Genomic DNA, 12,574 nt, shown 5'->3' on the forward strand with positions numbered 1-12,574 from the left:
AGCCCTTTGGATGGGGAGACTGAGGTACAGCTGATGACTCACCCTAGGTGATACCAGCTGTGAGAGCCGGAGTGGGGATGCAGACAGGGAGGGTGGCCAGTGGCCACCTGCGAGGACTCAGCAGCCAGGGCGATGACGCCAGAGAGTCAAGGCGTGAGAACCCCCGAGAAGAAGAGTGAGTGTCATTCACCTAATGACACGGTAACTGCACATTTGCACAAGTTGTAACTGTGGCAGGTGCAGCGCGCAGACCAGGCAGGAGATGGAGAGACGTCCAGGGGGAGGTCTCGCTGTGTCAAGGTGCTCAGCTCCAGGTGCCAGCCGGCCCGAGACAAAAGTGGACCAGCCTTGACGCCCTGGTCTGCCGCCTCCCTCCATTGCCTGCCTCCCCGGCCGCATACACGTTCAGATTTTAGGCGATCAGTGGCAGACCCCACAGGCCTCTGTGGGCAGTGGTCACCTCGCTCTGCGCTTACCCCAGGGGCTCGCGGCTTCAAAGGGTCTGGGTGCCAGGTGGGCCCCAGAACAGCTCCCGATGTGACCCCTACCCAGGCTGCACCAGGGAGCCCCCTCCGTGCGCACAGGTGCGCTGGAGGCAGCCTCCTGGGATGGGCGCCCTGTCTCCTGTCCTCACACTCAGCTTGGCAGCATGCTGGGGAAGCTGCCCTCTCGACCCTCCTGGGCACAGCTTGCACTTCTGAGCCCCAGCCAAGGCGGGTGGGCGGGCGCAGGTGACGGGCTCAGGGTGCTGCCCGAGAGCAGCTCTGCTCCCGGTCAGCGGGACCCAGGTCTCCGCAGGCTCCGGGTCCCTCTGATGTCCCTGTAGCCACTGGCAGGGGTGACGAGATCCAAGGCTCGGGGTGGAAACGCCAACCTCCGGTCCTTGCCCTGGGCCTCAGCCGAGAAGTCACGTGGACCCAGAGCCTGTGGAAGTCACGATGATTGGGCCGTGAAGACAGAGGGTTCCTGAGCAAGTCATTCGAATCAGCATCACCAGAAAGCGGATGCCTCATGAGTCTTCAGGTGTTTAGCAGCCCAGGGACAAGGACTGGGAAGGGACACTTCTGTCCAGAGTCTAGCCCCGGACTCGGGGCTCGGCTGCTGCTGTTGCATTCGCTTGGTACCTCGTGGGTATCACTTAGGATTTAAGCCTGTTTTTCACCAGTTGGGTCTCTTTCATGCCTGGGTGTAGCCACTGGAGTGAAGTAAGCCCTTGGTGTGCCGTAGCTTCAGCATTTGTGCTGGTATTTCAGATTTATTTATTTATTTATTTATTTATTTTTGAGATGGTGTCTCACTCTGTTGCCCAGGCTGGATTGCAATGGTCAGCTCACTGCAACCTCTGCCTCCTGAGTTCAAGTGATTCTCCTGCCTCAGCCTCCCAAGTAGCTGGGATTATAGGCACCCGCCGCCACACCCGGCTAATATTTGTATTTTTACTAGAGACGGGGTTTCACCATGTTGGCCAGGCTGGTCTCGAACTCCTGACCTTAGGTGATCCACCCGCCTCAGCCTCCTAAAGTGCTGGGATTATAGGCGTGAGCCACTGTGCCCAGCCCAGGTCTAGTTACTTATATTTTAAAATATATAAAACTATATATTTCACAAATATATCACACTGGACAGGTATCTTCCGTTTTCATTTACTTCCATTGTTTTACCTTTAGAATGTTTTTCCCTAAAATGAAAAAAAAAAAAGCCAGTTCTATTCTAGAATCTTTTTAGTTCCAACATTTGTAACTTTAACCTTTCCAAAAATTATGCCAATTGTAGGTTGATTTGTTTACTGAGCATTTTCATGTAATTTAATACCTGGAAGCCAAGTATTCCTTCCTAAGTAGTTTTGCCTAGTAATTCTTTGAGATTCTCTTGTGACTCATGTCATTTATTAAAAAGGGCTGCATTGGCAGCATGTGGTGGCTCACGTCTGTAATCCCAGCACTTTGGGAGGCCAAGGCAGGCGGATCACTTGAGGTCAGGAGTTTGAGACCAGCCTGGCCAACGTGGTGAAACCCCATCTCTGCTAAAAATATAAAAATTAGCCGGGCGTGGTGGTGCATGCCTGTAGTCCCAGCTACTTGGGAGGCTGAGGCAGGTTAATCACTTGAACCTGGGAGGTGGAGGTTGCAGTGAGCCAAGATCATTGCACTCCAGCCTGGGCGGCAGAGCGAGACTCCATCTCAAAAGAAAAGAAAAGAAGAGAAGAGAAGGGGAGGGGAGGGGAGGGGTTGCATTGGGATTTTGATTGGAATTGCATAGAAACTCCATATTAACGTGGGACATTTTACAATGCTAGGACATCAGTTTGAAGATTTGTCTAAGTCTTTGTGTCCTGCAGTCTGATTTTGTTTATTTCTAGGGCATGTGGACGGTTTTAACCAGGTCCTCTTCCCGTATGATGTGGGGAAGGGGACAGTGCAGTGAACTTTGCAGATGGCGAAAAGACCCAAGTTTTATGCGCCTAGACTAAGGAGGATACTTCCCAAATGGTGGCTAATTTCTAGATGCTTGGTAGTTAAGTTTATTTGGAGGTGATAAGCATGTTGTTGGGAAATGATCTGGCTTACATGTGCTATGTGTGATCTATAATTACATGTCCTATGTAATGTTAAGGATTATCTGTACTGGGTGATACTCACATACTTGAGAACTGGGTTTGTGGATTTTGGCCTGGTTGACGTATGACAGGTTGTCACAACAGTTCATCTTCTTGCTTAATATTCATGCAGGGCACAACTTAATGTACAATAATACACAAACGTACAATGTGTGATCAAACACATAGCACATCATTAAAAGTGGCAAGCACAATGTTCATGGTTATCGTAATAATTTATAGGAGTTTTTCCAATACTGACATGGCAGTTAATGTTAATTAATTGCACCTCAAGTATGAATGTCAGGGGGTAAAGTAGAATCACAGCTTTGGGTACCAGTGGTGGAGCAGATAGCTTCTTCCTTGAATTGGCCTAGGGAGGAGTGCTCTCCATTTTTGGTTTACAAGACCAGAGTCACATAAATATACCACAAGGACTTCTTCCTTTCAGTAGCTTGTCTTCGATTCAGCTAGTGAGTGGTATTAAAAGGAGAATGAGAGGGAAATACATAGTGGATGCTTCTTGACCAACCATAATGAAAGGCTGTTCAATGGGCTGACCCCCGAGCCACGTATGTGTGAGAAGCTCTGCTCCTAGAATTCAAATGGACATTAGCTGAATGGTGGAATATTATGGATGCTCCATTGTTTAGACAGGTAAAGTATTGGGACAATGGCCAGGATGAGAACAGAGAAGACAGGGGCCAGAATTCCTCCTGAGGTATTGGGAATGGAGCATAGGGTTGATGTGTCATTCTGGTTTGATGTGAGGTGGTGCGTTACGGGATTTGCTGGGGTATAATTATCTAGGTCTCCTAGTGGGTCAGGTTGAAACAAGACTGCAACAGGTAATCATCATGGGAGGAGAACCAAGCCTAAAATGTTTTTGTATTTTTTTTTTCTGAGACGGAGTCTCACTCTGTCGCCCAGGCTGGAGTGCAGTGGTGCGACCTCGGCTCACTGCAAGCTCCGCCTCCGGGGTTCACGCCATTCTTCTGCCTCAGCCTCCTGAGTAGCTGGGACTACAGGCGCCCGCCACCACGCCCGGCTAATTTTTTGTATTTTTAGTAGAGACGGGGTTTCACCGTGTTAGCCAGGATGGTCTCGATCTCCTGACCTTGTGATCCGCCTGCCTCGGCCTCCCCAAGTGCTGGGATTACAGGCATGAGCCACCTCGCCCAGCCCTAAAATGTTTTTAATTGTGTAGTATGGGTGAAATGGGATTGTGCCACATCTGATGAAATTCCTGATGGGTTGTTGGATCCCGTTACCTGAAGGGAGAGAAGGTGGACAGCTACCAAGGCAGCGACGCTGAAGGGTAAAGTGAAGTGAAATGTGAAGAATCGTGTCAGGGTGGCTTTGTCAACTGAAGATCCGTCTCCACCTGACTCCACTAGATAGGTGCCAGTGCATGGAATAGCTGACCACAGGGTTGTGATCAGTGTGTGTGAGCACTCCTTGTATGAGTCTGTTCTCACACTGCTGTAAGGAACTACCTGAGACTGGGTAATGGATGAAGAAAAGAGGTTTCATTGACTCACAGTTCTGTAGGCTGTATAGGAAGCATGGCTGTGAGGCCTCAGGAAACTTACAATCATGGAGGAAGGCAAAGGGGATTCAGGCACCTTATTCACGTGACGGAGCAGGAGAAAGAGAGACAAGGGAAGAAGCGCCACACGCTTTTAAACCGTCAAATCTCATGGGAACTTGCTCACTACTGAGGACTAAGCTCTCATTTTTTTTTTTTAATCTTGCCCAAATTCCTATCTAGATGATCCTAAATCCTGTCTGGATGGTCATGTCCTACAAACCATAAATTCTCATGAGATGGTTTTATTTAACCCTACATGTTGTGACTTACTTTCCAGTCTGACTCTGGCATGACATTATGTGACAAAGAAGAAAGTCAAAATAATTTACCCCAAAACATGTTTCTTTGACATATCTTTGCTCTGCAAAGCTGTCCTTTGTGGGGGAAAATTTGCATCTCTAAAGAATCTGTATTAACATAGCTAGATCTTTTTTTCTTCCAAGTCCTCCCAATCCTGAAGAGATTAAGAGTCTAGCACCTTTTAAAGATTTAAATAGGAAACATTGTCATCTATTGTCTCTAAGGGCAGCCACGATGAGACTTCAAAAGAAACTTGGTCTCCACAATCTTTTATCTTAACTAACATTTCCTTTCTATGATCCCAGGTCTTTAGACAAACTCAACCAATTGTTAACCAGAAAATGTTTAAATTCACCAAAAGCCTGGAAGTCCCCACTTTGAGTTGTCCCACCTTTCTGGACCAAACCAGTATATTTCTTAAATGTATTTGGCTGATGTCTCATGCCTCCCTAAAATCTACAAATCCAAGCTGTACCCCGACCACCTTGGGTACATGTTCTCAGGACCTCCTGAAGGCTGTGTCACAGGCCATGGTCACTCATATTTGGCTCAGAACAAATCTCTTCAAATATTTTACAGAGTTTGACTCTTTTTGTTGACACTATCATGAGAACAGCAAGGAGGAAATTCGCCCCTATGATTCAGTCACCTCTCACCAGGCCCCTCCTCCAATTCGACATGAGATTTGGGTGGGGACACAAATCCAAAACATGTCACTCCTCAAAAAGACATTTGTCTTCATGGTAGGGCGTAGCCTATAAATGCTGTTGCTATCACTGCCAATAGCAGAAATGATGTCAGTGTTTCCGGTTTCCAGAAAAGTGTAGGACCCCTGGGATAAGCCTTTTCCTACATATATAAATAGGCAGATGAGAATATTGATGTCAATGTCAGATAACTCAGCCATAATTTACATCTCAGCAGATATGTGCAACAGAGGAAAATGCAGTTACTGTATCTGGTGTATAATGTATAGCTAGAAAAAGTCCTGTAATGATTTCTAGGGCTTGGCAGACCCCTAAAAGTGAGCCGAAATTCCATCATGCAGAGATAGTTGATGGCACTGGGAAGTCAGTGAAGAAGTGGTTGATAATTTTTATTAGGTGGTGGGTTTTTCAAATGTCGACCACTAGATTTCTTGTTTTTTGTTTTTTGCTTTTGGAGATGGAGTGTATATCTGTTGCTGGAGTGTAATGACACGATGACAGTTCATTGCAGCCTCGACTTTCCAGGCTCAAGTGATCCTCCCACCTCAGCCTCCCGAGTAGCTGGGACCACAGGCATGCACCACCATGCCCAGCTAATCAAAAAAATATTTTGTAGTGATGGGGTCTCACTGTGTTTCCCAGGCTGGTCGTCAACTCCTGGGCTCAAATGATCTACCCGCCTCGGCCTCCCAAAGTGTTGGGATTATTGTCATGAGCCACTGTGCCTGGCCCAGCCATAGACTTCTTACAGTTGAAATACAATGATGATTTTTTGCATCATTAGTCATGGTTAAATGCCATGTGAGAATTATGACATACACCATATTTTTATTAAGTACAATGTTTGTTGTAGGTTTTGTGGGTTTCTCTTCAAAACCTTTGCCAGTTTTGGGGGGTTTGGGTTAATTATTAGTGGAAGGGTGGGTTGTGGTATTGCATTAAAGGTCAGTGGTGCATTTATAGGATTAAGAGTATTTTTAATTTATTTGGGGGAATGATAGTGATGTTTGGATGTACCGCGGCAACAGCTACTGAGGGTTATCCTGAGGCTTGGGGTCTAATGTTGTTATTTGAGGGCTTTAATTGATGGGGCTGTTGCTAGAGTTAATTATAATTGCATGAACAGCAGGGCATGATAAGGTAGAGATTGATCTTAAAAACTAGGAGAACAGGCCAAATGCGGTGGCTCATGCCTGTAATCCCAGCACTTTGGGAGGCTGAGGCGGGTGGATCACCTGAGCTCGGGAGTTCAAGAGCAGCCTGACCAACATGGAGAAACCCTGTCTCTACTAAAAATACAAAATTAGCCGGACGTGGTGGCTCATGCCTATAATCCCAGCTACTCAGGAGGCTGAGGCAGGAGAATCGCTTGAACCCGGGAGGTGGAGGTTATGGTGAGCCGAGATCACGCCATTGCACTCCAGCCTGGGCAATAAGAGCGAAACTCTGTCTCAAAAAACAAACAAACAAAAAAATCAAAAACAAAAAACTAGGAAACTGATTTTTGAGGATGAAGAAGTAGGACTTCTTGGTGAAGACTGTAGGTATAGCTATACAGGTATACAGTTATGGTAGTTGGTTGATGGTGGTGGCTGGTTGATCTTTATTTGTTAGGATTTTTATTGTAACTGAAGTTACTCAAGGGAATTGATTAGGAGTGTGGCTAGCAAAGTGGGGTGAGGAAAGAGAGAAAGTAAAGTTTGATTAGGCCTTTTTGGTTGGATACAGTTGTTGAGGTTAGTGTTTGGAGCTGCGTTGCATTTGTTGGTATTGTTGTTCTATTTAGATCAGGTCTAGCTGGAGGGATGCTGTGTTTAGACCGGCAGTTAGATTCAAGTGTGGTGTCGGGCCAGGTGAATTGCAATTGGGAAATATTCTAATAGGTTGGAAATTTATGTGGGTGTAAGGGGGGTTCAAATCTGAGATGACGTATGACGAAGTTGCATTCTATTGCCACCGTAAATGCTGAGAAGCCACAGCAAGAGCTGTGAATTGTGGGTCTGAGGGTGTGGTTATGTGGGGCAGAGAGATGGGAGTCATGATGGTGGAGGTGAAGAATCCGGCAGAGGCACCACCAACTGAGTTGATTAGAAGGGGTCACTTTCCTTGATGACACAACCAGGTTGTGAAGCCAGGTTGCTCTAAGAGCAGGAAGACAGCATTCGAGTACGAAGGCAGCTGTGAGGGAGGAGGCGAGGGGCAGAATCAGGAGGGCGCAGGTGTGGGTATATGTGTGTTTGTGGTTTTGACGATCAGGTCTTTGGAGCAGGTGCCCCCGAGGAAAGGTGCGCACATGCGCGCAAGGCTGCCGGTGAAGTGCGAGAACGAGGTCAAGGGTAAGGCTTTCAATAGACCCTCATTTTTTTGAATGTCTTCCATGGCTGATGGTGGTCATGGGCCCAATTCGTGGGAGAATATCAGCGTTAGGGTTGAGAATGAATATGTGTCGAAATTCTCCCGTGTTGGAGCACAGTGGAAATCATGCTGCAGTGAAACCGATTCTCCCATGAGGTCGTAGAAGCTGCTTGCAGGGCTGCTGCGTTAGCCTCTGCTCGGCCATACCATCAGCCAGGTGGTGGAAATGATATAATACCTACTTTTCCCCATCTGATACAAGTTGAACTGGATGGTTGGTGGTGACTAGGATTAGCAGCATGGTGAGAAATATGGGTAGATATTTAAAGAATTGATTGGTATTAGGATCTGAATGCATATGTTACATTGAGAACTCTGTAAATCACCATGTGACAAAAAGTGCTATTGGTAATAATCGCGTTTAAAACTAAGTGAGAGCTTTCGGGTTTGGATAGTTATTCAGGGTCAGTGTGAGATAATAGTTGCTTGGCCCGAGTGAATAAACACGAGAGCTGGGGTAATTCTGGTAATGAAGTTTGCACACTGTGGACGTCTTTACTGAATTGGGTAGGCGTTATCTCGACAGGTGCTGGTTGAGTAATAACAGTTGGTGAAGTCAATAAGATTCATGAAGTTAGAATGAAAGAGGAGAATACATTTATTACTTTTATTTGGAGTTGCACCAATTTTTTGATTCCTAAGACCGATGGATTACTTCTATCCTTTAAAATTTGAGAGAGAAAAAACAAAAAACAAACAAAAAAAACTAGTTAAGAGTTGGTCACAGCCGACACCAGGAAAAGGCCGTCTTCCAATAGACAGAAAGCACCGCACCTGAAGCTGGTGATATGCAGCTTCCCAGTAAGACCTCAGGAGTTGGGCGAGTGGGCTCAAGCACATTAAGAAGCAAAGTGGTGAAGTTTAACTGGTATGTGACCTTCTGCTGGAACGCTCGGCTGGCAAGGGAAGAGCACCTCAAGTGAGCATGTGTACAATTTCAGGGCACACATTGTGCACGCAGCCCCTCCCACATGCTGGCAGGCCACGGCGCGCGTGACAGCCCACCCCAAGAGAAGAATCACAGGAGAAGAGACGCAGACCCTGGAACCATGCCAATGTATAAAAACCCAAGTCAAAAGTCAAACTGTGCACTGGAATCTTTCAAGTCGCCCACTTGACCCTCTTCCAAGTGTACTTTACTTCCTTTTGTTCCTACTCTAAAACTGTTTAATCAACTTTCACTTGTGCTCTAAAACCTGCCTCAGCCCCTCACTCTGCCTCATGCCCCTCAGACGAGTTCTTTCCTTTGAGGAGGGAGGAATTGAGTTACTTCAGGCCCGGATGGATCCACCGCTGCTGACGTACTTTGGTGCTGACATACTTTGGTGCCGTGACTCGGATACATTCCCTAGAGGTAAGAGATCTCTACGCTTTGCCTTCATGAATATTCCTCTCGCTTCCTCCCACTTCCTCCCATAGCCAAGGGATGGTCCCGTCTGCTTAAGCATTTGTTCTTCATGTTACCCCGGGAGGACGAGGAACCCCAAATACAAATCTTCCTCCATTTCTCTAATCACTTCCATGCTCAATATGCACCAAGACCTTCAAGGTCATATTTGAAGGGAGGGGAGTCCGACCCCCTGTGGCAATTAGCCAAAAAAAAAAAAAGGCTTCTGATATGGTTTAATCTCATCTTAAATTGTAATGCCCACATGTTAAGAACGAGACCTGGTGGGAGGTGATTGGATCGTGAAGCAGTCTCCCCAGGCTGTTCTTGTGATGGTGAGTGCGTTCTCATGAGATCTGATGGTTTAAAAGTGATTGGCAGTTCCTCCCTTGCTCTCTCTCTCCTGCCACCATGCAAGCTGTGCCTTGCTTCCCCTTCACGTTCTGCCATGATTGTAAGTTTCCTGAGGCCTCCCCAGTCATGAAGAACTGTGAGTCAATTAAACTTCCTTTTTAAATAAATGACCCAGTCTCAGGCGTTGCTTATAGCAGTGTGAAAATAGGCTAATACAGCTCCTCATCTCCTTCAAGAACATGGGAACTGGGAATCTGAGAAGAGATACCACCTTGTTGCTAGAATGCTCCAAGTGAGAGTCACTATCAGGTCATGGAGATGAGGATATAGGATGGCCCAAGGCCGCAGGTGCAAAAGACCCATAGGACAGAGATGAAGGTTTTCCCCAGGCTATCAGATTACCATTAGAACAGACATGAAGGCAAGGTGAGGGGTACACAGACCAGTTCATTCCACAACCCCAAGGATGAACACGGGGCCCCCTGTTCATTCTGGCATCTTCCTTGTTCTCCTGCGGGTAATTGTGACAAAATGGGACCAAGGTTAAGGGTACGTCGTAAAATGGGTTCATTCTGGAACCCTGAGGATGAATGGGGGATGCCCTGTTCAGGAAAGGATAATAAGGAAACAACAGGGGACTCCTTCTTTTTCCTTTTTTTTCCTCCTCTGTTCTCTCTGGATAATCACATCTCTATACCACAGGACACACCCCTTAAATGCATCCCCAAGAACTGGGAAAAATTTGATCCTCCAAAGCTTAAAACAAAAAACTCACTTTCCTTCGTAATAAAAAGGAACTGGGAGAAAATTACAAGAGTCAACCTTAGAACCCAGTGTCCCTATGCAGAAAAATCCTCAAATTAGCCTCCTCAGTTGTTTATAACTGAGAGCAGAATAAGGAGGACAGGGCTAAGGAGAAGGAGAAACGCAGGGACAAGAGGCAGGCTCAGCTATTGGCTGTTTTACAAGCCCTCCCGCCCCTCCAGGTTGCCCTCGGAACACCCTCCCAGGTAACTGCCATCGCTGCGGGAAGCCAGGCCACTGGAAGGCAGACTGCATCAGTCGGACAAATGGGAGGAAGCTCCACACAGCTGGCCCCCTCTGCCACACTCAGCCAGTGGAACAGGACTGCCCTGAGGGCTGAAGGGCCCTGGGACAGATTCTCAACCCGTGACGACTTTCAGCTGAAGGAAGTGTCTGCACAGCTGGCCTCCAAGTCAGACATCGTATAAATTAACAAATTTCCTTGTCAATTGTGTCTAACTGCGGCTGCCCCAAGACTTATCATACACAGACAATTGTTGCTTCATTTTAATCCCCTTTAAAAGATGGTTTTATAATCAATATAGGACTCTAATAACAAGTGCTCTTAAGTCACCTGCCCCAGAGGGGAGGCTTGAGTGACACCTGGAGCTCCTGCACCATGGGGGAGACATGAGTGACACCTGAGCACCTGTATCTTGTAGGAGGTCTGGGTGTGATGTGAGCCCCTGCAGCACAGGGGAGGCTTCAGGAACACCTGGAGCACTGGCATCTCACAGGAAGGAGGCTTGGGTGTGACCTGAGCACCTGCACCACGGGAGAGGCTTGGGTAGCGTGTGGACACCTAGACCACAGGGAGGCCTGGGAACTGCCTGAGCACCTGCACCACGGGAGAGGCTTGGGTGACACTTGGGCACCTGCACCCAACACAGGTAGCAGTGATCACAGTGAAAACATTTTGTTAGCAGTCGTCTGCTTCCTGTCCTGGCATGAGCAGCAACGGGTAAAGGGCACTCTTGTCAGCTGAGGGGATGAGTGGGGCTCTGCCCAGCTGGTTGGAGACTCCAGCAGGTTTGCAGGAGGAGACGGAAGAGCAAGGAGTGGAGGCAAAAACTGCTGCCAAGATCCTGTGGGAAAACAGGAACCCAAAGAAGGAACTCCAATGGGAAACTAATTTAGACAACAATGATCTTAAAGTGTTTGCTCCTTCGAGACTGTTGAAAAGAACTCCCACGAGTAAACAAAAGACGCCTGGCTGAGGACACTCCAGAGTGCTGTCACGAGGGTTCCCTGCAGTTTTCAGAAACTTGGAGCATGTGGCCACAGCGGCTTGCACGTGATTCATACGGCACATCTTGTCACCATGTAAATGTTTATCAGCAGAGACAAAGACCAGAAGAGCAACCTTGGAAAGAGCTAAATATTCCGATGTTCCAGCATTTTCCCCTCTGGTGTGTATTCTGAATTTTTAAAATCTCGATTGACAAGTTCTGGTGTTTTTAGTTTTGTTTCCACCCAGCAGTGCTGGTGCCCTTTGATCGTAAACAGAGCAGAGTGCACCGGGTGGGAGTGCATGTGGCTCCCTGCGTGTGCCTGGGTGCTGGCAGCACCTTGTCTGCCTCCTTCCTCCCTGGCGCCAGCTCCTGACGCAATCAGAGGCCCAGTGACACCCACAGCACAGGGAGGAAGTGCGTGGATGTCCAGGTCCCTCCACGGAGCACAGCTGTGTAGCTTCAGGTGCTCAGGGAGGATGCCCCATTCACTCCTCCCTCATGGGTAAACTGAGGCACAGGGATGGGGAACTGGCCAGTGGGACTAAACACAAGATGTCCTGACTCCTGTGTGGGACTGTTGCCTCTTTGGGCCTTGCATTCATCAGGGCTCAGCAAGGAAACAGAGCCACTAGGATGTGTGGAGAGGAGCAGAGACTTTGCACGAGGCATTGGCTCCTGTGCGGTGTGGGCGGGCAGGCTCAGGACCCAGAAGAGCCCATGGTGCAGGCCAAGCCCAAAGGCAGGCTGCAGGAGAAGGCCTTCTGGCCCAGGGGGCCAGCCTTCTTACTCTATTTTGGCCTTCAACTGATTGGAGGAGTGTAGGGACCAGCCCCACAGGGTCGGTGGGTCTCTCCCTGTGTGCAGCGACGAGAGAGTGTAGAAATAAAGACACAAGACAAAGAGATAAGAGAAAAGGCAGCTGGGCCCGGGGGACCACTACCACCAATGCACAGAGACCAGTAGTGGCCCCAAATGCCAGGCTGCGCTGTTATTTATTGGATACAAGGCAGAAGGGGCAGGGTAAAGAATGTGAGTCACCTCCAATGATAGGTAAGGTCACGTGGGTCACGTGTCCACTGGACAGGGGGCCCTTCCCTGCCTGGCAGCCGAGGCAGAGAAGGAGAGGAGACAGAGAGAAAGACAGCTTACGCCATTATTTCTGCATATCAGGGACTATTAGTACTTTCA

Source organism: Pan paniscus, chromosome 22 (assembly GCF_029289425.2).
Source record: "Pan paniscus chromosome 22, NHGRI_mPanPan1-v2.0_pri, whole genome shotgun sequence".
NCBI lineage: Eukaryota > Metazoa > Chordata > Mammalia > Primates > Hominidae > Pan > Pan paniscus.